At 47.4% G+C, this 24130-nt stretch overlaps 18 non-coding genes and 1 pseudogene across 18 annotated transcripts; 7 read left to right on the forward strand and 12 right to left on the reverse strand.

Moving 5' to 3' along the window:
* Positions 1 to 397: 397 nt before the first annotated feature.
* On the reverse strand, positions 398 to 513 carry LOC134938633 (U5 spliceosomal RNA). The gene has a single exon (XR_010181153.1). It is a non-coding gene; the product is annotated as a U5 spliceosomal RNA (small nuclear RNA).
* Positions 514 to 657: 144 nt separating this feature from the next.
* Positions 658 to 821, forward strand: LOC134937927 (U1 spliceosomal RNA). The gene has a single exon (XR_010180613.1). It is a non-coding gene; the product is annotated as a U1 spliceosomal RNA (small nuclear RNA).
* A 4828-nt stretch (positions 822 to 5649) lies between these two features.
* Positions 5650 to 5762, reverse strand: LOC134938717 (U5 spliceosomal RNA). The gene has a single exon (XR_010181218.1). It is a non-coding gene; the product is annotated as a U5 spliceosomal RNA (small nuclear RNA).
* Positions 5763 to 6037: 275 nt separating this feature from the next.
* Positions 6038 to 6153, reverse strand: LOC134938643 (U5 spliceosomal RNA). The gene has a single exon (XR_010181161.1). It is a non-coding gene; the product is annotated as a U5 spliceosomal RNA (small nuclear RNA).
* A 275-nt stretch (positions 6154 to 6428) lies between these two features.
* Positions 6429 to 6544, reverse strand: LOC134938640 (U5 spliceosomal RNA). Its single transcript, XR_010181158.1, has one exon. It is a non-coding gene; the product is annotated as a U5 spliceosomal RNA (small nuclear RNA).
* Positions 6545 to 6830: 286 nt separating this feature from the next.
* LOC134938673 (U5 spliceosomal RNA) lies at positions 6831 to 6946 on the reverse strand. Its single transcript, XR_010181185.1, has one exon. It is a non-coding gene; the product is annotated as a U5 spliceosomal RNA (small nuclear RNA).
* Positions 6947 to 7216: 270 nt separating this feature from the next.
* LOC134938635 (U5 spliceosomal RNA) lies at positions 7217 to 7332 on the reverse strand. Its single transcript, XR_010181154.1, has one exon. It is a non-coding gene; the product is annotated as a U5 spliceosomal RNA (small nuclear RNA).
* Positions 7333 to 7476: 144 nt separating this feature from the next.
* On the forward strand, positions 7477 to 7640 carry LOC134937928 (U1 spliceosomal RNA). Its single transcript, XR_010180614.1, has one exon. It is a non-coding gene; the product is annotated as a U1 spliceosomal RNA (small nuclear RNA).
* Positions 7641 to 12467: 4827 nt separating this feature from the next.
* LOC134938718 (U5 spliceosomal RNA) lies at positions 12468 to 12580 on the reverse strand. The gene has a single exon (XR_010181219.1). It is a non-coding gene; the product is annotated as a U5 spliceosomal RNA (small nuclear RNA).
* A 275-nt stretch (positions 12581 to 12855) lies between these two features.
* LOC134938653 (U5 spliceosomal RNA) lies at positions 12856 to 12971 on the reverse strand. Its single transcript, XR_010181169.1, has one exon. It is a non-coding gene; the product is annotated as a U5 spliceosomal RNA (small nuclear RNA).
* Positions 12972 to 13257: 286 nt separating this feature from the next.
* LOC134938678 (U5 spliceosomal RNA) lies at positions 13258 to 13374 on the reverse strand. The gene has a single exon (XR_010181189.1). It is a non-coding gene; the product is annotated as a U5 spliceosomal RNA (small nuclear RNA).
* Positions 13375 to 13644: 270 nt separating this feature from the next.
* LOC134938656 (U5 spliceosomal RNA) lies at positions 13645 to 13760 on the reverse strand. The gene has a single exon (XR_010181172.1). It is a non-coding gene; the product is annotated as a U5 spliceosomal RNA (small nuclear RNA).
* A 290-nt stretch (positions 13761 to 14050) lies between these two features.
* LOC134938679 (U5 spliceosomal RNA) lies at positions 14051 to 14167 on the reverse strand. The gene has a single exon (XR_010181190.1). It is a non-coding gene; the product is annotated as a U5 spliceosomal RNA (small nuclear RNA).
* A 270-nt stretch (positions 14168 to 14437) lies between these two features.
* LOC134938647 (U5 spliceosomal RNA) lies at positions 14438 to 14553 on the reverse strand. The gene has a single exon (XR_010181164.1). It is a non-coding gene; the product is annotated as a U5 spliceosomal RNA (small nuclear RNA).
* A 144-nt stretch (positions 14554 to 14697) lies between these two features.
* Positions 14698 to 14861, forward strand: LOC134937963 (U1 spliceosomal RNA). Its single transcript, XR_010180643.1, has one exon. It is a non-coding gene; the product is annotated as a U1 spliceosomal RNA (small nuclear RNA).
* A 152-nt stretch (positions 14862 to 15013) lies between these two features.
* Positions 15014 to 15155, forward strand: LOC134938142 (U1 spliceosomal RNA; annotated as a pseudogene).
* A 7584-nt stretch (positions 15156 to 22739) lies between these two features.
* On the forward strand, positions 22740 to 22903 carry LOC134937936 (U1 spliceosomal RNA). Its single transcript, XR_010180620.1, has one exon. It is a non-coding gene; the product is annotated as a U1 spliceosomal RNA (small nuclear RNA).
* A 152-nt stretch (positions 22904 to 23055) lies between these two features.
* On the forward strand, positions 23056 to 23218 carry LOC134938027 (U1 spliceosomal RNA). The gene has a single exon (XR_010180698.1). It is a non-coding gene; the product is annotated as a U1 spliceosomal RNA (small nuclear RNA).
* Positions 23219 to 23889: 671 nt separating this feature from the next.
* On the forward strand, positions 23890 to 24053 carry LOC134937964 (U1 spliceosomal RNA). Its single transcript, XR_010180644.1, has one exon. It is a non-coding gene; the product is annotated as a U1 spliceosomal RNA (small nuclear RNA).
* The last annotated feature ends 77 nt before the right edge of the window (positions 24054 to 24130 follow it).

Below are 24130 nucleotides of genomic sequence, written 5' to 3' on the forward strand. Positions count from 1 at the left end.
CACTTTCCCACCCCTTCCCACTGATATACATGCACGGATCTCATGGATCCGTGCATGCCTATCCAATCACGAATAAAAAAAAAAGTTCTGTTTTTTTTTAGCACTTTTTTACGAGTTGAAATTTTTCACGGCAGTGTTTGTTCTTTTTTGGCTTTGCACTTCTTAGTAAATGACCGAGATTCATACTTAAACAGCCGCGTTTTGACCGATGGTGTATTCATTCGTAATTTTTTACCTGAACTTGCAAAAAATTACGAATGCCCTCATCACTGCCGTGATTAGTGTTTAGTAAATGACCGAGATTAACCGAGATGACACTTTGAAGAAAAAACGGCATCTCGGTCAAAATCGGGAGCTTAGTAAATATACCCCATTCTATCTTTAAACCGATAAAAGAAACCCCAAAAAGATGGGGCATGCAAAAATTGAGGTAAAACTCAGTTTTGCTCCTCTCCACGGAAATCTTTAGTAAAAGGCGAAAGATTTGTTCGTTCTGAAGAGAAACCAGAGCATGACCAAGATTTTCATCTGAAAATATGTGTTCTCCCTGCAGTTGTTGTCCCCAGATGAGAGTTCCCTTGTGCTGCCTCAGTTGAATCTCCTTTACTTGACAGAGATGTGCCTGAGCAGCGGCCCTCCCCAGCCCTATCCCAAATCATACTTATTTTGCATAGGAGATACCATGGTCATGAAGATTGTTCTCCCAGGGTGAGGTTCATTCATTGCATTCTGGGTATGCTGACCCCTGTGATTTCCCCAAATGTGGGAAACTCGACTGCATTATTTGTGGTAGTGGGGGACTGTGTTTGTGCTTTCCTCTGGTCAGCTCTGGTAAAAGTCAGATTTCTTTGTCTCAGATCTTCCTCTAGCCTTGTTCTTCTTTCGAGAGTTCCCTTGTGCTGCCTCAGTTGGATCTCCTTCACTTGACAGGGGGTGCCCGAGCAGCAATCCTCCACAGCTCTAGCCCAACTCCTACTTACCTGCCAGGTGAGATACTATGATCTTCACTGTTAGGGCAATCAGGATGTGGAATTCCCTGCCAGGGAAGGTGGTAATGGCGGACTCTGTAATTGGATTTAAAAAAGGAATGGATACATTTCTGAATGAAAAAGCTATCCAAGGTTATAATACTTAAAATATCAACATGGTTAATCCGGGGGTAACATGAGTTATAGTAGCTAACTAGTCATAAAACATTATTCAGCAAGTATGTAGAATCATCACAACTTAAAACAGGTTGAACACGATGGGCAATTTGCCTCTATTCAACCTCAAAAACTATGTTACTATATGTTACTATATTACTATGTTACTGTAGTATACAGAAAAAAAAAATGCAATGAACAGTGATAGTGAGCACTGATGAGGATACTAGAACTGACACTGAGCAGCAAGATGCAGCACTGGACTATTAGTAATGTACTGTAGTATGCTGAGCACCACAATGCAGCACAAGACAATGAGCAGTGATACTGAGCACTGATGAGGATACTACTGAGAACTGACACTGAGCAGGAGAGACACACTACTAGTATTACTGAGCAGCAATAAGTAACCACTGATACTGAGCACTGCTATTGAGATTTCCACTGAGAGAACATAGCCACGTCCATTCCGCTCTCTCTTCAATGCACGAGTAAAAATGGCGGCAACGCGCAGCTCTTTATATGGAATCCGAATCTCGCGAGAATCCGACAGCGGGATGATGACATTTTCCCTTGTTCAGGTTTTCCGAGTCAGGCGGGAACAACCGAGCCTGCCTCGGACCAGTGTAAACCACGTGGAGTTCGTGGGGAATTCGGTTCTCGGAGAACCGAACCCGATCCTCTCTACCTTATACCCATCAATTTTTTTATTTTCAATCTAAGCCCCTGCAGTTTTCTGTAAGCATCTGCTTCGCTATGATGATCAACAAGTCACAAGGGCAAACACTCAGGGCTTGAGGCGTAGATCTTAGGACCAGCTGCTACAAGCATGGCAGAGGTGTCACTATTACTGGTGACACCCAGAGAGGTGGCGAGGGAGATTGTAATGCAGTGCGCGCAGATAAGCAGCGCAATGGTAAAAAGGAGGCATGGTTTCATAGGTAGGGACGTGGCCTGGTGGCCTGAATCTACATTTTGTTGCTCCGGGTGTCCCGGGGGTTGGGGGCTGCACCCGGGGACTAGTGTGTGAGCGGTGCTGGCTCCTGCACAGTGAAAAGGCATGGCCACCCAGCATGACGCCTCCCTTCTTGACCATGCTGTAATTGCAGTCGCACTGCAGTTCAGCGTGATCATAAAAAATGGTGTAGCCTCCTGCTGGTGCAGACTGTATGTGCGCGCAGGAAGCCGCCACCATTTTTGTGATCACAGCGGCTGAATGTGATGTCATACAGCCGCTGTGACCACGCCCCCTGTGTCTCCTCCATTGCAGACCCCATTTTGAAGCCTTGCACCCGCACCGCTCCATCCCTCACTTGGAAATGGAGTGTTGCTGACCCACCTATCACCCCCCCCCCCCGCCCCGATTGACAGGCAGAGGCGATCGCATTCTCTGCGGGGTGCCGCAGAAAATGCAGGCACATGCGTATGCTCTTAGCAATTTTTGCAGTTGGATCGCTTATTGTGATTGCAATCCAACCTGAATCAGGCCCTATTACCTATCACAATGCGCTGCGGGCAGTACAAAATTGGGTTAATATAGGAGAAAAACCCCCAGACCTGTGCTCCTTAACTGTACCTGGTGGCTAGTGGAGCGGCTGCCCAGTAATCAGTGTCCACGCCAGTGCGCACACGGTCCACCCCCTACGGCCGCGCTCCCCTTCAACAGCGGCCTCGTGATCCGGAAGGGTGGTGTGTGTGTGACTGACCTTAGGATGAAACCGGAGCCTCCGCTGCAGTGACCCAGCAACCAGGGCACGGGAGTATACAGCGCCGCTGGGAGTGATGAAGCTGCAGTAAAGATGTCTATTAGACCTAGCCTGCTGCAGCCCTTGTAGATTCTCATAAAACAAGTTCTTCTTTTCTTGTCAAAATTTATAGCTAAGAATAGGCTGCCTGAGGCAGGCCCCTGTTAAGTGGCCTGCTACTGAAGGCACCAACTACAAACTGAGCTCCCTGTTCATGGAAGCGGGGTTATAGAGGAGAATGCACTGAGCATCTTGGGAACAGTCAAAAGCTTTGAGCCGGTTGGTGCCTCAGATCAAGATCCTACTCTACACCCCAATGTGAATCCTTGTGGAGTCCAGTGTACCCCACAGAAGAAATTAATGTGTCATACCCATTGGCAGCAACCTTAGAATAGCTGCTGATGGGCACAATTGAGAACGGAAGGGGGGGGGGGGGGGACATTTGAATCCAGCACATAAATGCAATTCAAATATGTAATTTGTACCTTCCTATTTTAAAATATAATGGATGAACCTCACCCTGTGAGAACAATCTTCATAATCAAGAAATCTCATATGCAAAATAAGTATGAGTTGGGATAGGGCTGGGGAGGGTGTCTGCTCTGGCAGCCCCTCCCCCGTCAAGTTAAGGAGATTCAACTGAGGAAGCACAAGGGAACTCTCGTCTGGGGACAACAACTGCAGGGAGACCACATCTTTTCAGATGAACATGGGAGGGCGGAAGGCTGCCTAATACTGAAGCACCATCAAATATCAAACCATATGCAACATCTAGTACAAGCATTCCTGGGGGAAGGTCTGCAGCAGACGGATTTGCATACAGTGATGTTATCCAAGCAGTGGGCCAAAGTTGGCTGGAACCCTCATCTGCATATGAAAAGAGAAAAGGGGCGTGCAGGGCATGGCGGCCTTTTGCAGTGCTTGGATGACCCCTAGTTCTCATTAAACACCCCCACCCTCCTTTGGTGTGGGGCTCATGTTGGCCATGCCCCATCCCCTGAAGCATTCAAGCTGATTTCTTGCAGCAGCTGGGCACTGTAACAGCTCCAGAGCTGTTCTGTAAGGCAAGTAAAAGGGTGTGGGCCCTGCAGCACCACCTGTAGTTCGCATTGTGCGTTGGAAGGCACAAAGTAAGCAGACGGGAGGAGAAGTCAGGATAGTGCGCAAGGGCATCCTTTTCTCTTAGTCCGTAGAGGATGCTGGGGTCACATTAAGAACCATGGGGTATAGACGGGATCCGCAAGAGACATGGGCACTTTAAGACTATCAAAGGGTGTGAACTGGCTCCTCCCTCTATGCCCCTCCTCCAGACTCCAGTTATAGGAACTGTGCCCAGGGAGACGGACATTTCGAGGAAAGGATTTATTGTTAAACTAAGGTGAGCATCTTACCAGCTCACACCTTAAGCATGCCGCAGAACGTGGCATTCAACAGAACACAAGCCAACGGCATGAACAATTGCAGCAAAAAGCTGACCAGAACCATAACACAACATGTGTATAACCACAAGTAATAACTGCAGACACAGTATGGACTGGGACGGGTGCCCAGCATCCTCTACAGACTAAGAGAAAAGGATTTACCGGTAGGTATTAAAATCCTATTTTCTCATACGACCTAGAGGATGCTGGGGTCACATTAAGAACCATGGGGTTATACCAAAGCTCTTGAACGGGTGGAAGAGTGCGTACGACTCTGCAGCACCGAATGACCCAACTTGAGGTTATCATCGGCCAAGGTATCAAACTTGTAAAACTTAGCAAAAGTGTTTACTAAATAGCTGCTCGGCAAAGTTGCAATGCCGAGACTCCCCGACCAGCTGCCCAGGATGAACCCACCTTTCTAGTAGAATGGGTCTTCACCTAATTCAGTAACGGCAATCCTGCTGTGGAATGAGCATGCTGAATCTTACCACAGATCCAGCGCATAATGGTCTGCATGGAAGCAGGACACCCAATCCTGTTGGGAGCATACAGGACAAACAGAGCCTCTGTTTTCCTAATCTGAACCGTTCTGGTGACATAAATTTTTAAAGTTCTGACCACAGCCAGAGACTTTGACTCAACGAAGGTGTCAGTGGCCAAAGGCACCATGTGGAAAGATGAACCACCTTCGGCAGAAATTGTTGACGTGTCCTCAATTCTGCTCTATCTTCATGAAAGATCAAATAAAGGCTCTTGTGATACTGCATGGTTTGTACTGTTTTCCATGTGCTCCCAGATCTTTCAAGCAAGTAGCATGGTCAAGAAAGTTCTGTTTGAAAAGAAACAAACATTTACTGTCATTGTTATGCAAATAAACTTACATTAAAGCTAACAAGAAAGCACACTCGTTCTGTCTTTAAACTGATAAAAGAAACCCCAATAATATGGGCACACCTCCCAACTTTGTCGGCTCGCATAGAGGGACACACGCGCGGCGAAGTCGCGCGCGCTCCCAAAAAGGGCGTGGCCTAAGTAAAAGGGGGTGTGACTTCGCGGGAGGACCCGCGATCGCGAGTCACGCCCCCGTTTTCGGCACTGAGGGGGCATGCCCAGCGCTCTGTGAGCCGCTGGCATGCCACCTCTCCCTCTGACTTCAGTGAATAGACGCTGTGCGCATGCGCACAGCGTCTATTCACCGCTGCTCTGCTAAGCAGGGCAGCGACAGACAGAGCCTCCCAACTGTCCTCCCCACCACGGGACACTGCGGCCCGCAGGTGGGACAGCGGGACAGTACCCAAAAAACGGGAATGTCCAGCGAAAATCGGGACAGTTGGGAGGTATGATATGGGGCATGCAAAAATTGAGATAAAACTCAGTTTTGCTCCTCTCCACGGAAATTTTTAATAAAAGGCGAAATATTTGTTAGTTCTGAAGAGAAACCAGAGCATGACCAAGATTCCACCTGTCGCCTGAGTGCCATGCCAGCAGTTCTCATTCAGCTGAAAGTGAGCACCCAATTTGAATGAAAGAAAGCAGATTTCTCACCAGGCTTCCCCTTGCTATAAACATGGTTTGTACTCTTTTCCATGTGCTCCCAGATCTTTCAAGCAATTAGTGTGGTCAAGAAAGTTCTGTTTGAAAAGAAACAAACATTTACTGTAATTTCTATGCAAATGAGCTTACATTAAAGCACACTCGTTCTATCTTTAAACAGATAAAATAAAACCCCAATAAGATGGGGCAAGGAAAAAATGAGATAAAACTCAGTTTTGTTCCTCTCCACGGAAATCTTTAGTAAAAGGCGAAAGATTTGTTCGTTCTGAAGAGAAACCAGAGCATGACCAAGATTCCACCTGTCGCCTGAGTGCCATGCCAGCAGTTCTTATTCAGCTCAAAGTGAGCACCCAATTTGAAAGAAAGAAAGCAGATTTCTCACCAGGCTTCCCCTAGCTATAAACATGGTTTGTACTCTTTTCCATGTGTTCCCAGATCTTTCAAGCAATTAGTATAGTCAAGAAAGTTCTGTTTGAAAAGAAACAAACATTTACTGTCATTTCTATGCAAATGAGCTTACATTAAAGCACACTCGTTCTATCTTTAAACGAATAAAATAAAACCCCAATAAGATGGGGCATGCAAAATTTGAGATAAAACTCAGTTTTGCTCCTCTCCACGGAAATCTTTAGTAAAAGGCGAAAGATTTGTTCGTTCTGAAGAGAAACCAGAGCATGACCAAGATTCCACCTGTCGCCTGAGTGCCATGCCAGCAGTCCTCATTCAGCTCAAAGTGAGCACCCAATTTGAAAGAAAGAAAGCAGATTTCTCACCAGGCTTCCCCTTGCTATAAGCATGGTATGTACTCTTTTCCATGTGCTCCCAGATCTTTCAAGCAATTAGTATGGTCAAGAAAGTTCTGCTTGAAAAGAAACAGACATTTACTGTCATTGTTATACAAATAAACTTACATTAAAGCTAACAAGAAAGCACACTCGTTCTGTCTTTAAACTGATAAAAGAAACCCCAATAATATGGGGCATGCAAAAATTGAGATAAAACTCAGTTTTGCTCCTCTCCACGGAAATCTTTAATAAAAGGCGAAATATTTGTTAGTTCTGAAGAGAAACCAGAGCATGACCAAGATTCCACCTGTCGCCTGAGTGCCATGCCAGCAGTCCTCATTCAGATCAAAGTGAGCGCCCAATTTGAAAGAAAGCAGATTTCTCACCTGGCTTCTCCTTGCTATAAGCATGGTTTGTATTGTATTCCATGTGCTCCCAGATCTTTCAAGCAAGTAGCATGGTCAAGAAAGTTCTGTTTGAAAAGAAACAAACATTTACTGTAATTTCTATGCAAATGAGCTTTCATTAAAGCACACTCATTATATCTTTAAACCGATAAAAGAAACCCCAAAAAGATGGGGCATGCAAAAATTGAGGTAAAACTCAGTTTTGCTCCTCTCCACGGAAATCTTTAGTAAAAGGCGAAAGATTTGTTCGTTCTGAAGAGAAACCAGAGCATGACCAAGATTTTCATCTGAAAATATGTGTTCTCCCTGCAGTTGTTGTCCCCAGATGAGAGTTCCCTTGTGCTGCCTCAGTTGAATCTCCTTTACTTGACAGAGATGTGCCTGAGCAGCGGCCCTCCCCAGCCCTATCCCAAATCATACTTATTTTGCATAGGAGATACCATGGTCATGAAGATTGTTCTCCCAGGGTGAGGTTCATTCATTGCATTCTGGGTATGCTGACCCCTGTGATTTCCCCAAATGTGGGAAACTCGACTGCATTATTTGTGGTAGTGGGGGACTGTGTTTGTGCTTTCCTCTGGTCAGCTCTGGTAAAAGTCAGATTTCTTTGTCTCAGATCTTCCTCTAGCCTTGTTCTTCTTTCGAGAGTTTCCTTGTGCTGCCTCAGTTGGATCTCCTTCACTTGACAGGGGGTGCCCGAGCAGCAATCCTCCACAGCTCTAGCCCAACTCCTACTTACCTGCCAGGTGAGATACTAGGATCTTCACTGTTAGGGCAATCAGGATGTGGAATTCCCTGCCAGGGAAGGTGGTAATGGTGGACTCTGTAATTGGATTTAAAAAAGGAATGGATACATTTCTGAATGAAAAAGCTATCCAAGGTTATAATACTTAAAATATCAACATGGTTAATCCGGGGGTAACATGAGTTATAGTAGCTAACTAGTCATAAAACATTATTCAGCAAGTATGTAGAATCATCACAACTTAAAACAGTTTGAACACGATGGGCAATTTGCCTCTATTCAACCTCAAAAACTATGTTACTATATGTTACTATATTACTATGTTACTGTAGTATACAGAAAACCAAAATGCAATGAACAGTGATAGTGAGCACTGATGAGGATACTAGAACTGACACTGAGCAGCAAGATGCAGCACTGGACTATTAGTAATGTACTGTAGTATGCTGAGCACCACAATGCAGCACAAGACAATGAGCAGTGATACTGAGCACTGATGAGGATACTACTGAGAACTGACACTGAGCAGGAGAGACACACTACTAGTATTACTGAGCAGCAATAAGTAACCACTGATACTTAGCACTGATATTGAGATTTCCACTGAGAGAACATAGCCACGTCCATTCCGCTCTATCTTCAATGCACGAGTAAAAATGGCGGCAACGCGCAGCTATTTATATGGAATCCGAATCTCGCGAGAATCCGACAGCGGGATGATGACATTTTCCCTTGTTCAGGTTTTCCGAGTCAGGCGGGAACAACCGAGCCTGCCTCGGACCAGTGTAAACAACGTGGAGTTCGTGGGGAATTCGGTTCTCGGAGAACCGAACCCGCTCCTCTCTACCTTATACCTATCAATTTTCTTATTTTCAATCTAAGCCCCTGCAGTTTTCTGTAAGCATCTGCTTCGCTATGATGATCAACAAGTCACAAGGGCAAACACTCAGGGCTTGAGGCGTAGATCTTAGGACCAGCTGCTACAAGCATGGCAGAGGTGTCACTATCACTGGTGACACCCAGAGAGGTGGCGAGGGAGATTGTAATGCAGTGCGCGCAGATAAGCAGCGCAATGGTAAAAAGGAGGCAAGGTTTCATAGGTAGGGGCGTGGCCTGGTGGCCTGAATCTACATTTTGTTGCTCCGGGTGTCCCGGGGGTTGGGGGCTGCACCCGGGGACTAGTGTGTGAGCGGTGCTGGCTCCTGCACAGTGAAAGGGCATGGCCACCCAGCATGACGCCTCCCTTCTTGACCATGCTGTAATTGCAGTCGCACTGCAGTTCAGCGTGATCATAAAAAATGGTGTAGCCTCCTGCTGGTGCAGACTGTATGTGCGCGCAGGAAACCACCACCATTTTTGTGATCACAGCGGCTGAATGTGATGTCATACAGCCGCTGTGACCACGCCCCCTGTGTCTCCTCCGTTGCGGACCCCATTTTGAAGCCTTGCCCCCGCACCGCTCCATCCCTGACTTGGAAATGGAGTGTTGCTGACCCACCTATCCCCCCCCCCCCCCGCCCCGATTGACAGGCAGAGGCGATCGCATTCTCTGCGGGGTGCCGCAGAAAATGCAGGCACATGCGTATGCTCTTAGCAATTTTTGCAGTTGGATCGCTTATTGTGATTGCAATCCAACCTGAATCAGGCCCTATTACCTATCACAATGCGCTGCGGGCAGTACAAAATTGGGTTAATATAGGAGAAAAACCCCCAGACCTGTGCTCCTTAACTGTACCTGGTGGCTAGTGGAGCGGCTGCCCAGTAATCAGTGTCCACGCCAGTGCGCACACGGTCCACCCCCTACGGCCACGCTCCCCTTCATCAGCGGCCTCGTGATCCGGAAGGGTGGTGTGTGTGTGACTGACCTTAGGATGAAACCGGAGCCTCCACTGCAGTGACCCAGCATCCAGGGCATGGGAGTATACAGCGCCGCTGGGAGTGATGAAGCTGCAGTAAAGATGTCTATTAGACCTAGCCTGCTGCAGCCCTTGTAGATTCTCATAAAACAAGTTCTTCTTTTCTTGTCAAAATTTATAGCTAAGAATAGGCTGCCTGAGGCAGGCCCCTGTTAAGTGGCCTGCTACTGAAGGCACCAACTACAAACTGAGCTCCCTGTTCATGGAAGCGGGGTTATAGAGGAGAATGCACTGAGCATCTTGGGAACAGTCAAAAGCTTTGAGCCGGTTGGTGCCTCAGATCAAGATCCTACTCTACACCCCAATGTGAATCCTTGTGGAGTCCAGTGTACCCCACAGAAGAAATTAATGTGTCACACCCATTGGCAGCAACCTTAGAATAGCTGCTGACGGGCACAATTGAGAATGGAAGGGGGGGGGGGGGGACATTTGAATCCAGCACATAAATGCAATTCAAATATGTAATTTGTACCTTCCTATTTTAAAATATAATGGATGAACCTCACCCTGTGAGAACAATCTTCATGATCAAGAGATCTCATATGCAAAATAAGTATGAGTTGGGATAGGGCTGGGGAGGGTGGCTGCTCGGGCAGCCCCTCCCCCGTCAAGTTAAGGAGATTCAACTGAGGAAGCACAAGGGAACTCTCGTCTGGGGACAACAACTGCAGGGAGACCACATCTTTTCAGATGAACATGGGAGGGCGGAAGGCTGCCTAATACTGAAGCACCATCAAATATCAAACCATATGCAACATCTAGTACAAGCATTCCTGGGGGAAGGTCTGCAGCAGACGGATTTGCATACAGTGATGTTATCCAAGCAGTGGGCCAAAGTTGGCTGGAACCCTCATCTGCATATGAAAAGAGAAAAGGGGCGTGCAGGGCATGGCGGCCTTTTGCAGTGCTTGGATGACCCCTAGTTCTCATTAAACACCCCCACCCTCCTTTGGTGTGGGGCTCATGTTGGCCATGCCCCATCCCCTGAAGCATTCAAGCTGATTTCTTGCAGCAGCTGGGCACTGTAACAGCTCCAGAGCTGTTCTGTAAGGCAAGTAAAAGGGTGTGGGCCCTGCAGCACCACCTGTAGTTCGCATTGTGCGTTGGAAGGCACAAAGTAAGCAGACGGGAGGAGAAGTCAGGATAGTGCGCAAGGGCATCCTTTTCTCTTAGTCCGTAGAGGATGCTGGGGTCACATTAAGAACCATGGGGTATAGACGGGATCCGCAAGAGACATGGGCACTTTAAGACTATCAAAGGGTGTGAACTGGCTCCTCCCTCTATGCCCCTCCTCCAGACTCCAGTTATAGGAACTGTGCCCAGGGAGACGGACATTTCGAGGAAAGGATTTATTGTTAAACTAAGGTGAGCATCTTACCAGCTCACACCTTAAGCATGCCGCAGAACGTGGCATTCAACAGAACACAAGCCAACGGCATGAACAATTGCAGCAAAAAGCTGACCAGAACCATAACACAACATGTGTATAACCACAAGTAATAACTGCAGACACAGTATGGACTGGGACGGGTGCCCAGCATCCTCTACAGACTAAGAGAAAAGGATTTACCGGTAGGTATTAAAATCCTATTTTCTCATACGACCTAGAGGATGCTGGGGTCACATTAAGAACCATGGGGTTATACCAAAGCTCTTGAACGGGTGGAAGAGTGCGTACGACTCTGCAGCACCGAATGACCCAACTTGAGGTTATCATCGGCCAAGGTATCAAACTTGTAAAACTTAGCAAAAGTGTTTACTAAATAGCTGCTCGGCAAAGTTGCAATGCCGAGACTCCCCGACCAGCTGCCAAAGATGAACCCACCTTTCTAGTAGAATGGGTCTTCACCTAAATCAGTAACGGCAATCCTGCCGTGGAATGAGCATGCTGAATCTTACCACAGATCCAGCGCATAATGGTCTGCATGGAAGCAGGACACCCAATCCTGTTGGGAGCATACAGGACAAACAGAGCCTCTGTTTTCCTAATCTGAACCGTTCTGGTGACATAAATTTTCAAAGTTCTGACCACAGCCAGAGACTTTGACTCAACGAAGGTGTCAGTGGCCAAAGGCACCATGTGGAAAGATGAACCACCTTCGGCAGAAATTGTTGACGTGTCCTCAATTCTGCTCTATCTTCATGAAAGATCAAATAAAGTCTCTTGTGATACTGCATGGTTTGTACTGTTTTCCATGTGCTCCCAGATCTTTCAAGCAAGTAGCATGGTCAAGAAAGTTCTGTTTGAAAAGAAACAAACATTTACTGTCATTGTTATGCAAATAAACTTACATTAAAGCTAACAAGAAAGCACACTCGTTCTGTCTTTAAACTGATAAAAGAAACCCCAATAATATGGGCATACCTCCCAACTTTGTCGGCTCGCAAAGAGGGACACACGCGCGGCGAAGTCGCGCGTGCTCCCAAAAAGGGCGTGGCCTAAGTAAAAGGGGGCGTGGTTTCGCGGGAGGACCCGCGATCGCGAGTCACGCCCCCGTTTTCGGCACTGAGGGGGCATGCCCAGCGCTCTGTGAGCCGCTGGCATGCCACCTCTCCCTCCGACTTCAGTGAATAGACGCTGTGCGCATGCGCACAGCGTCTATTCACCGCTGTTCTGCTAAGCAGGGCAGCGACAGACAGAGCCTCCCAATTGTCCTCCCCACCGCGGGACACTGCGGCCCGCAGGTGGGACAGCGGGACAGTCCCCAAAAAACGGGACTGTCCCGCGAAAATCGGGACAGTTGGGAGGTATGATATGGGGCATGCAAAAATTGAGATAAAACTCAGTTTTGCTCCTCTCCACGGAAATCTTTAATAAAAGGCAAAATATTTGTTAGTTCTGAAGAGAAACCAGAGCATGACCAAGATTCCACCTGTCGCCTGAGTGCCATGCCAGCAGTTCTCATTCAGCTGAAAGTGAGCACCCAATTTGAATGAAAGAAAGCAGATTTCTCACCAGGCTTCCCCTTGCTATAAACATGGTTTGTACTCTTTTCCATGTGCTCCCAGATCTTTCAAGCAATTAGTGTGGTCAAGAAAGTTCTGTTTGAAAAGAAACAAACATTTACTGTAATTTCTATGCAAATGAGCTTACATTAAAGCACACTCGTTCTATCTTTAAACAGATAAAATAAAACCCCAATAAGATGGGGCATGCAAAAATTCAGATAAAACCCAGTTTTGCTCCTCTCCACGGAAATCTTTAGAAAAAGGCGAAAGATTTGTTCGTTCTGAAGAGAAACCAGAGCATGACCAAGATTCCACCTGTCGCCTGAGTGCCATGCCAGCAGTCCTCATTCAGCTCAAAGTGAGCACCCAATTTGAAAGAAAGAAAGCAGATTTCTCACCAGGCTTCCCCTTGCTATAAACATGGTTTGTACTCTTTTCCATGTGCTCCCAGATCTTTCAAGAAATTAGTATGGTCAAGAAAGTTCTGCTTGAAAAGAAACAGACATTTATTGTCATTGTTATGCAAATAAACTTACATTAAAGCTAACAAGAAAGCACACTCGTTCTGTCTTTAAACTGATAAAAGAAACCCCAATAATATGGGGCATGCAAAAATTGAGATAAAACTCAGTTTTGCTCCTCTCCACGGATAATCTTTAATAAAAGGCGAAAGATTTGTTCGTTCTGAAGAGAAACCAGAGCATGACCAAGATTCCACCTGTCGCCTGAGTGCTGTGCCAGCAGTCCTCATTCAGATCAAAGTGAGCGCCCAATTTGAAAGAAAGCAGATTTCTCACCTGGCTTCTCCTTGCTATAAGCATGGTTTGTACTGTATTCCATGTGCTCCCAGATCTTTAAAGCAAGTAGCATGGTCAAGAAAGTTCTGTTTGAAAATAAATAAACATTTACTGTCATTTCTATGCAAATGAGCTTACATTAAAGCACACTCATTCTATCTTTAAACCGATAAAAGAAACCCCAAAAAGATGGGGCATGCAAAAATTAAGATAAAACTCGGTTTTGCTCCTCTCCACGGAAATCTTTAGTAAAAGGCGAAATATTTTTTCGTTCTGAAGAGAAACCAGAGCATGACCAAGATTCCACCTGTCGCCTGAGTGCCATGCCAGCAGTCCTCATTCAGCTCAAAGTGAGCACCCAATTTGAAAGAAAGAAAGAAAGCAGATTTCTCACCAGGCTTCCCCTTGCTATAAACATGGTTTGTACTCTTTTCCATGTGCTCCCAGATCTTTCAAGAAATTAGTATGGTCAAGAAAGTTCTGCTTGAAGAGAAACAGACATTTATTGTCATTGTTATGCAAATAAACTTACATTAAAGCTAACAAGAAAGCACACTCGTTCTGTCTTTAAACTGATAAAAGAAACCCCAATAATATGGGGCATGCAAAAATTGAGATAAAACTCAGTTTTGCTCCTCTCCACGGATAATCTTTAATAAAAGGCGAAAGATTTGTTCGTTCTGAAGAGAAACCAGAGCATGACCAAGATTCCACCTGTCGCCTGAGTGCTGTGCCAGCAGTCCTCATTCAGATCAAAGTGAGCGCCCAATTTGAAAGAAAGCAGATTTCTCACCTGGCTTCTCCTTGCTATAAGCATGGTTTGTACTGTATTCCATGTGCTCCCAGATCTTTAAAGCAAGTAGCATGGTCAAGAAAGTTCTGTTTGAAAATAAATAAACATTTACTGTCATTTCTATGCAAATGAGCTTACATTAAAGCACACTCATTCTATCTTTAAACCGATAAAAGAAACCCCAAAAAGATGGGGCATGCAAAAATTGAGATAAAACTCGGTTTTGCTCCTCTCCACGGAAATCTTTAGTAAGAGGCGAAAGATTTGTTCGTTCTGAAGAGAAACCAGAGCATGACCAAGATTTTTATCTGAAAATATGTGTTCTCCCTGCAGTTGTTGTCCCCAGATGAGAGTTCCCTTGTGCTGCCTCAGCTGAATCTCCTTTACTTGACAGAGATGTGCCTGAGCAGCGGCCCTCCCCAGCCCTATCCCAAATCATACTTATTTTGCATAGGCGATACCATGGTCATGAAGATTGTTCTCCCAGGGTGAGGTTCATTCATTGCATTCTGGGTATGCTGACCCCTGTGATTTCCCCAAATGTGGGAAACTCGACTGCATTATTTGTGGTAGTGGGGGACTGTGTTTGTGCTTTCCTCTGGTCAGCTCTGGTAAAAGTCAGATTTATTTGTCTCAGATCTTCCTCTAGCCTTGTTCTTCTTTCGAGAGTTCCCTTGTGCTGCCTCAGTTGGATCTCTTTCACTTGACAGGGGGGTGCCCGAGCAGCGACCCTCCCCAGCTCTAGCCCAACTCCTACTTACCTGCCAGGTGAGATACTATGATCATGAAGGTGCTTCTCCCAGGGCAAGGCTCACCCATTGCACTCTGGGTGTGGTGCCCCTGCGATTTCCCCAAATGTGGGAAGCTTGACTGCAGAATTTGTGTTTCCCCTGGTCGGCTCTCATATAATTCAGATCTCTTTGTCTCAGGTCTCTCTCCAGCCTAGTTTGCTGTCTGTTTCCACTTCTTTTTTCATGAGCCCCTCCCTTTTATACCCTTGTGCACTATCCTGACTTCTCCTCTTGTCTGCTTACTTTGTGCCTTCCAATGCACAATGCAAACTACAGGTAGTGCTGCAGGGCCCACACCCTTTTACTTGCCGTACAGAGCAGCTCTGGAGCTGTTACAGTGCCCAGCTTGTCACGATTCTGGTATCTGGACGCCATTACTTACCCTTCAGATGCCTCCTAAGGCTGGCTCAGCGTTCCAGGACCGGATCCCGCTGTTCCTGAGTTTCCACATGCAGAATGTCAGAGTGGTGATTTCATCAGCCGTGGCCTCCGCTGTGCCCGCGTGGTTAAATGTGCGCTTGTCAGTCTGGCGTCTCCTGTCTCCTGTGGCCGGCGTCGCCATTACTGTTTCAATTCTCACATGGATTACAAACTAAACTTCCCTCCAAGTGTCTGCATGGGCGCAGCCATCTTGGATTTTGTCATCTGATCATTTCCACCAATCTGCTGTCTGTATTGTTGATTTGCATAATTGCCTAGCCAACCCCTTCCTTGCTGCAGGTATAAGTAAGCTGTGCCTGAGCAAGGAAGGCGTCAGTGCTTTGGTTGTCTAACCTAGTTCCAGTTTGTCTCTCTCCTGTGGTTGTCTTCCAGGTTCCAGCTCCTGTCTCCAGACTTCTGCTACAGAGACCCGCACCAGCATTCCATCTGCGGTGTAGCCTGACTCTCCGATCCATTCTGGACTCACCTGTTTCCAGCCACAACAATCACCTGCTTCCAGCCCAGCTTCCAGCAGTGTACAGCTTCTCTTAAAGGGCCGGTGTCCTTTTCTGCAGTTTAACACTCTCCACCGGTATTATTATTTCACCGCTCTCAAACAATCACCTGCTTCCAGCCCAGCTTCCAGCAGTGTACAGCTTCTCTTAAAGGGCCGGTGTCCTTTTCTGCAGTTTACCACTCTCCACCGGTATTATTATTTCACTGCTCTCAAACTCCAAACTTCATTATTATTTCATCGCTCTCAAGTTCGTTTATTATTTAACTGGTCCCAGCCAGTATCCACTCCGTATCAACAACAGTCTGGTTCCAGCCAGTATCCACAGCAGCCGTTTTATCTTCAGCAGCCCAGCCCTTCCTGGAACACCGGCTGGTACGATCCTGGGTTCTCTCCATTGCTACAGTCAGGCCTGGTAAGGACTTTCCAACTAGAAGATTATTAGAACTGTCTCACACTACCAGTGCCTGTGGCCCTTGCCACCCTGTAGTACCCAGGAATTGTGTTTATCCTCTGTTGACTTTTATGTTTCCTTTTACTGCTGCTGTGTTACGGAGTGTGTCATAATAAACATCATTGACTTTTATCCTGGTGTCGTGGTCACGCCTTTGGGCAGTTATTCTACATGTTACTTACATGTCTAGGGGTCTGATACAACCTCCCAGGTTCGTTACATCTCAGCCCCTACAACTGAGGCTGCCTCCCATCAGCTCAGGCCCTCAGTTGTGACAGTAAGCACTGACCTAATGAATCCAGCCGGAGACCAGGATCAAGCGACCAGGCCGATGCAAGAACTGGCAGCCCGACTTGAACATCAGGAGGCTGCACAGGGCAACATCATCCGCTGTCTCCAGGATCTCTCTACACGGCTGGATGGGATTCAAACGACCCTCCGTGGACCTGGCACGTCCGGTGCGTCCACTACAGTGACACCAGCTGTAACCCCACCCACCTTACCCATTTCCAGTCCACATCTTCATCTTCCAATGCCAGCAAAATTTGATGGATCTCCAAGGTTCTGCAGGGGATTTCTCAATCAATGTGAAATCCACTTTGAGCTTCTACCTGGCAATTTCTTCAGTGACCGTACCAAAATTGCCTATATCATCTCCCTTCTCAGTGGCTCAGCCCTTGACTGGGCATCACCTTTATGGGAGAAGTCTGATCCCCTGCTATCCTCCTATACTGACTTTGTAGCTACATTCAGGCGCATCTTCGACGAGCCAAGCCGGATAACATCTGCTTCATCTGAGATTCTCCGTTTACGCCAGGGAACACGTACTGTGGGACAGTATCTTATACAGTTTAAAATCCTGGCATCCGAACTGGCATGGAACGACGAGGCCCAGTATGCTGCATTCTGGCATGGCTTATCTGAACGCATCAAGGATGAGTTAGCTACCAGAGACTTGCCCTCTAAGTTGGATGAGCTAATTTCTCTTTGCACGAAGGTTGATCTACGTTTCAGAGAGAGAGCAACCGAGCGAGGAAGATCATCTACTCCTAAATCTTCTGATCCTCCTCCTCGTCAACCATCTCCATCCAAGGATGAGCCTATGCAAATTAGTCATTCCCGTCTATCTCCCGCTGAGCGCCGAAGACGTCTCTCTGAGTCTCTCTGTCTCTACTGTGCAGCTCCGTCGCACATTATCAATGCCTGTCCCAAACGTCCGGGAAACTCCAGATCCTAGCTCGCCAAGGAGAGGGCCGGCTAGGAGTAATGATCTCCTCTCCATCTCCTCATGACTGTAATCACCCAGTGTCGCTCCAAATTGCTCAACGTTACAGGAACGTCATTGCCCTCCTTGATTCCGGAGCAGCTGGGAATTTCATAACCGAAGCTTATGTTAAACGGTGGTCCCTACCCACCGAGAGACTGTCCTCGTCCATCTCTTTGACTGCCGTGGATGGCAGCAAGATTTTTGACGCAGTCATTTCCTTAAGGACTCTTCCAGTTCGTCTGAGAGTGGGAGTTCTTCATTCTGAGTATATTTCTTTATTAGTGATTCCAAGAGCCACACATCCAGTGGTTTTAGGCCTTCCATGGCTCCGTCTTCACAACCCATCAATTGACTGGACGACTACGCAAATACTGGCATGGGGTCCCTCCTGTGCTGAGACTTGTTTAGCCAAAGTTCTTCCTGTTTGTTCTTCCTTCCCCAGGTCATCTGATGTTCCACCTCCTCCATATTAAGACTTCACGGACGTGTTCAGTAAAGCCTCTGCTGATATCCTTCCTCCTCATAGAGAATGGGACTGCCCAATCGACCTCATTCCAGGTAAGGTTCCACCGCGAGGTCGAACTTATCCGTTGTCTCTGCCTGAGACACACTCCATGGAAGAGTACATCAAAGAGAACCTGGCGAAGGGTTTCATCCGACCATCTTCTTCTCCAGCCGGCGCAGGCTTCTTCTTCGTTAAGAAGAAAGACGGTGGTCTGCGTCCGTGCATCGACTACAGAGGTCTGAACGACATTACCGTCAAGAACCGATACCCTTTACCCCTGATTACCGAGCTCTTTGATAGAGTTAGTGGTGCAACCATTTTCACAAAGCTGGACTTGAGGGGTGCCTACAATCTCATCCGAATCCGTGAGGGTGACGAGTGGAAGACCGCCTTTAACACCCGTGACGGACATTATGAGTACCTCGTCATGCCCTTCGGATTGAGCAACGCTCCAGCAGTCTTCCAGCACTTCGTGAATGAGATCTTCAGGGACATCTTGTACCGCCATGTCGTGGTTTATCTAGACGACATCCTCATCTTTGCTAATAATCTCGAAGATCATCGTTTCTGGGTAAAAGAGGTTCTCTCCCGTCTCCGTCTCAATCACCTCTATTGTAAATTGGAGAAGTGTGTGTTTGAAGTTAAAACCATTCCGTTTCTAGGTTACATTGTGTCCGGTTCCGGACTAGAGATGGATCCTGAGAAACTCCAAGCAATCCAGAATTGTCCTATTCCCTTAAGCCTCAAAGGGGTCCAGAGGTTCTTAGGGTTCGCCAATTATTATAGAAAATTTATACGAGACTTTTCCACCATTGTGGCGCCTATCACTGCATTAACCAAGAAAGGTGCTAATCCGTCCAAGTGGTCCGAGGAAGCTACACAGGCCTTTCACCTTCTGAAGCAACGGTTCATCTCTGCACCAGTTCTGAAACAGCCCGACACCGACTCTCCTTTTATCTTAGAGGTAGATGCCTCCTCCGTTGGAGTAGGAGCAGTGTTATCCCAGAGGGCCAAAGATGGACATCTACATCCTTGCAGTTTCTTCTCCCAGAAGTTCTCCCCAGCTGAGCGCAACTATGCCATTGGCGATCAGGAGTTGCTAGCCATCAAGCTCGCTCTGGAGGAGTGGAGATATCTGTTGGAGGGAGCTTCCCACTCAATCACCATACTTACCGACCACAAAAATCTTTTATATCTCAAAGGCGCACAATGTCTGAATCCTCGTCAGGCCAGATGGGCACTTTTCTTCTCTAGGTTTGACTTTAAACTCCAGTTCTGTCCGGGTTCTCAGAATCGTAAGGCCGATGCCCTTTCCCGCTCATGGGAGCAAGAAAATGAGTCCGAGTCTGCAGACAAGCATCCTATTATTAATCCGTTGGCATTCTCCACGGTAGGGATGGACTCTACGCCTCCACCAGGGGAAAGTTTTGTTAAGCCAGTTCTAAGGAAGAAGCTCATGCATTGGGCCCATGCTTCCCGTTTTGCTGGACATACAGGCATTCAGAAAACCCTTGAATTTATTTCTAGGTCCTACTGGTGGCCAACTCTGAAGAAGGACGTTATGGAATTTATTGCCTCCTGCCCAAAGTGTGCCCAACACAAAGTCTCCCGCCAGTCGCCTGCGGGGCAACTGGTTCCATTATCTGTTCCCCATCGACCTTGGACCCATTTGTCGATGGACTTTGTTTCCGATCTACCTATCTGCAACAAGTTTAATACCATCTGGGTGGTAGTTGACCGGTTCACCAAGATGGCACATTTCATCCCTCTCACCGGTCTTCCGTCAGCTTCAAAGTTGGCTCAAGTGTTTATACAAGAGATCTTCCGACTTCACGGTCTTCCTGAAGAGATCATCTCGGATCGTGGAGTACAATTTGTAGCCAAATTTTGGCGAAGTTTGTGTCAAGCCCTCCAAGTCAAGTTAAAGTTTTCCACGGCTTACCATCCTCAGACCAATGGTCAAACCGAGAGGGTGAATCAGGACTTGGAGGCCTTCCTCCGTATATATGTGTCTTCCTCTCAAGATGACTGGGTTCAACTCCTTCCTTGGGCCGAGTTCAGCCACAACAATCAATACCATTCCTCATCTTCTTCTACACCATTCTTCATTAATTATGGATTCCACCCTAAAGTCCCAGAATTCCAACCGCTTCCCGCAACTTCTGTTCCAGCAGTGGATGTCACCTTGCGTCAGTTTTCAAATAACTGGAGGAACGTCTGCGCAGCCCTGCTTAAAGCCTCATTCAGGTATAAGAAGTTTGCCGATAGGAAGCGTAGGGCGGTTCCTGCTCTCAAGGTGGGTGATCGTGTGTGGCTGTCCACGAAGAATTTGAGGTTGAGAGTTCCCAGCATGAAATTTGCACCTCGCTACATCGGACCCTTCAAGATTGAACAAGTCATCAATCCTGTTGCCTACAGGTTACAGTTACCATCCTTCTTGAAAATACCCAGGACATTTCATGTTTCTTTGTTGAAACCGCTGATCCTGAATCGGTTTCATTCCGCACTTCCTCCAGCTCCCAAAGTTCAGACTCAACGGGGAGTCGAGTATGAGGTGGCCAAGATTTTGGACTCACGTTTCCGTTACGGTCAGTTACAATACCTCATTGACTGGAAGGGCTATGGTCCTGAAGAACGCTCTTGGACCAATGCCTCAGACGTCCATGCTCCTGCCTTGGTCCGAAATTTCCACGCAAAGTTTCCTTTAAAGCCTAAGAAGTGTCCTGGGGCCACTCCTAAAGGGGGGGGGTGCTGTCACGATCCGGGTATCTGGACGCCATTACTTACCCTTCAGATGCCTCCTAAGGCTGGCTCAGCGTTCCAGGACCGGATCCCGCTGTTCCTGAGTTTCCACATGCAGAATCTCAGAGTGGTGATTTCATCAGCCGCGGCCTCCGCTGTGCCCGCGTGGTTAAATGTGCGCTTGTCAGTCTGGCGTCTCCTGTCTCCTGTGGCCGGCGTCGCCATTACTGTTTCAATTCTCACATGGATTACAAACTAAACTTCCCTCCAAGTGTCTGCATGGGCGCAGCCATCTTGGATTTTGTCATCTGATCATTTCCACCAATCTGCTGTCTGTATTGTTGATTTGCATAATTGCCTAGCCAACCCATTCCTTGCTGCAGGTATAAGTAAGCTGTGCCTGAGCAAGGAAGGCGTCAGTGCTTTGGTTGTCTAACCTAGTTCCAGTTTGTCTCTCTCCTGTGGTTGTCATCCAGGTTCCAGCTCCTGTCTCCAGACTTCTGCTACAGAGACCCGCACCAGCATTCCATCTGCGGTGTAGCCTGACTCTCCGATCCATTCTGGACTCACCTGTTTCCAGCCACAACAATCACCTGCTTCCAGCCCAGCTTCCAGCAGTGTACAGCTTCTCTTAAAGGGCCGGTGTCCTTTTCTGCAGTTTACCACTCTCCACCGGTATTATTATTTCACCGCTCTCAAACAATCACCTGCTTCCAGCCCAGCTTCCAGCAGTGTACAGCTTCTCTTAAAGGGCCGGTGTCCTTTTCTGCAGTTTACCACTCTCCACCGGTATTATTATTTCACCGCTCTCAAACTCCAAACTTCATTATTATTTCATTGCTCTCAAGTTCGTTTATTATTTAACTGGTCCCAGCCAGTATCCACTCCGTATCAACAACAGTCTGGTTCCAGCCAGTATCCACAGCAGCCGTTTTATCTTCAGCAGCCCAGCCCTTCCTGGAACACCGGCTGGTACGATCCTGGGTTCTCTCCATTGCTACAGTCAGGCCTGGTAAGGACTTTCCAACTAGAAGATTATTAGAACTGTCTCACACTACCAGTGCCTGTGGCCCTTGCCACCCTGTAGTACCCAGGAATTGTGTTTATCCTCTGTTGACTTTTATGTTTCCTTTTACTGCTGCTGTGTTACGGAGTGTGTCATAATAAACATCATTGACTTTTATCCTGGTTGTCGTGGTCACGCCTTCGGGCAGTTATTCTACATGTTACTTACATGTCTAGGGGTCTGATACAACCTCCCAGGTTCGTTACATCTCAGCCCCTACAACTGAGGCTGCCTCCCGTCAGCTCAGGCCCTCAGTTGTGACACAGCTGCTGCAAGAAATCAGCTTGAATGCTTCAGGGGCTGGGGCATAGCCAACATGAGCCCCACACCGAAGGAGGGTGGAAGTGTTTAATGCGAACTAGGGGTCATCCAAGCGCCGCAAAAGGCCGCTATGCCCTGCACGCCCCTTTTCTCTTTTCATATGCAGACGAGGGTTGAAGCCAACTTTGACCCACTGCTTGGATGACATCACCGTATGCAAATCCATCTGCTGCAGGCCTTCCCCCAGGAATGCTTGCACTAGTTGTTGCATTTGGTTTGTTGTTTGGGGGTGCTTCATTATTAGGCAGCCTTCTGCCCTCCCATGTTCATCTGAAAATATGTGTTCTCCCTGCAGTTGTTGTCCCCAGATGAGAGTTCCCTTGTGCTGCCTCAGTTGAATCTCCTTTACTTGACAGAGATGTGCCTGAGCAGCGGCCCTCCCCAGCCCTATCCCAAATCATACTTATTTTGCATAGGAGATACCATGGTCATGAAGATTGTTCTCCCAGGGTGAGGTTCATTCATTGCATTCTGGGTATGCTGACCCCTGTGATTTCCCCAAATGTGGGAAACTCGACTGCATTATTTGTGCTAGTGGGGGACTGTGTTTGTGCTTTCCTCTGGTCAGCTCTGGTAAAAGTCAGATTCATTTGTCTCAGATCTTCCTCTAGCCTTGTTCTTCTTTCGAGAGTTCCCTTGTGCTGCCTCAGTTGAATCTCCTTCACTTGACAGGGGGGTGCCCGAGCAGCGACCCTCCCCAGCTCTAGCCCAACTTCTACTTACCTGGCAGGTGAGATACTATGATCATGTAGGTGCTTCTCCCAGGGCAAGGCTCACCCATTGCACTCTGGGTGTGCTGCTCCTGCGATTTCCCCAAATGTGGGAAACTTGACTGCATAATTTGTGTTTCCCCTGGTCGGCTCTCGTATAATTCAGATCTCTTTGTCTCAGGTCTCTCTCCAGCCTAGTTTGCTGTCTGTTTCAACTTCTCTTTTCTTGAGCCACTCCCTTCTATGCCCTTGCACACTATCCTGACTTCTCCCGTCTGCTTACTTTGTGCCTTCCAATGCACAATGCAAACTACAGGTAGTGCTGCAGGGCCCACACCCTTTTACTTGCCGTTCAGAGCAGCTCTGGAGCTGTTACAGTGCCCAGCTGCTGCAAGAAATCAGCTTGAATGCTTCAGGGGCTGGGGCATAGCCAACATGAGCCCCACACCGAAGGAGGGTGGAGGTGTTTAATGCGAACTAGGGGTCATCCAAGCGCCGCAAAAGGCCGCCATGTCCTGCACGCCCCTTTTCTCTTTTCATATGCAGACGAGGGTTGAAGCCAACTTTGACCCACTGCTTGGATGACATCACCATATGCAAATCCATCTGCTGCAGGCCTTCCCCCAGGAATGCTTGTACTAGTTGTTGCATTTGGTTTGTTGTTTGGGGGTGCTTCAGTATTAGGCAGCCTTCTGCCCTCCCATGTTTATCTGAAAATATGTGTTCTCCCTGCAGTTGTTGTCCCCAGATGAGAGTTCCCTTGTGCTGCCTCAGTTGAATCTCCTTTACTTGACAGAGATGTGCCTGAGCAGCGGCCCTCCCCAGCCCTATCCCAAATCATACTTATTTTGCATAGGCGATACCATGGTCATGAAGATTGTTCTCCCAGGGTGAGGTTCATTCATTGCATTCTGGGTATGCTGACCCCTGTGATTTCCCCAAATGTGGGAAACTCGACTGCATTATTTGTGGTAGTGGGGGACTGTGTTTGTGCTTTCCTCTGGACAGCTCTGGTAAAAGTCAGATTTATTTGTCTCAGATCTTCCTCTAGCCTTGTTCTTCTTTCGAGAGTTCCATTGT

Source organism: Pseudophryne corroboree, chromosome 6 (genome assembly GCF_028390025.1).
Source record: "Pseudophryne corroboree isolate aPseCor3 chromosome 6, aPseCor3.hap2, whole genome shotgun sequence".
Classification (NCBI taxonomy): Eukaryota; Metazoa; Chordata; class Amphibia; order Anura; family Myobatrachidae; genus Pseudophryne; species Pseudophryne corroboree.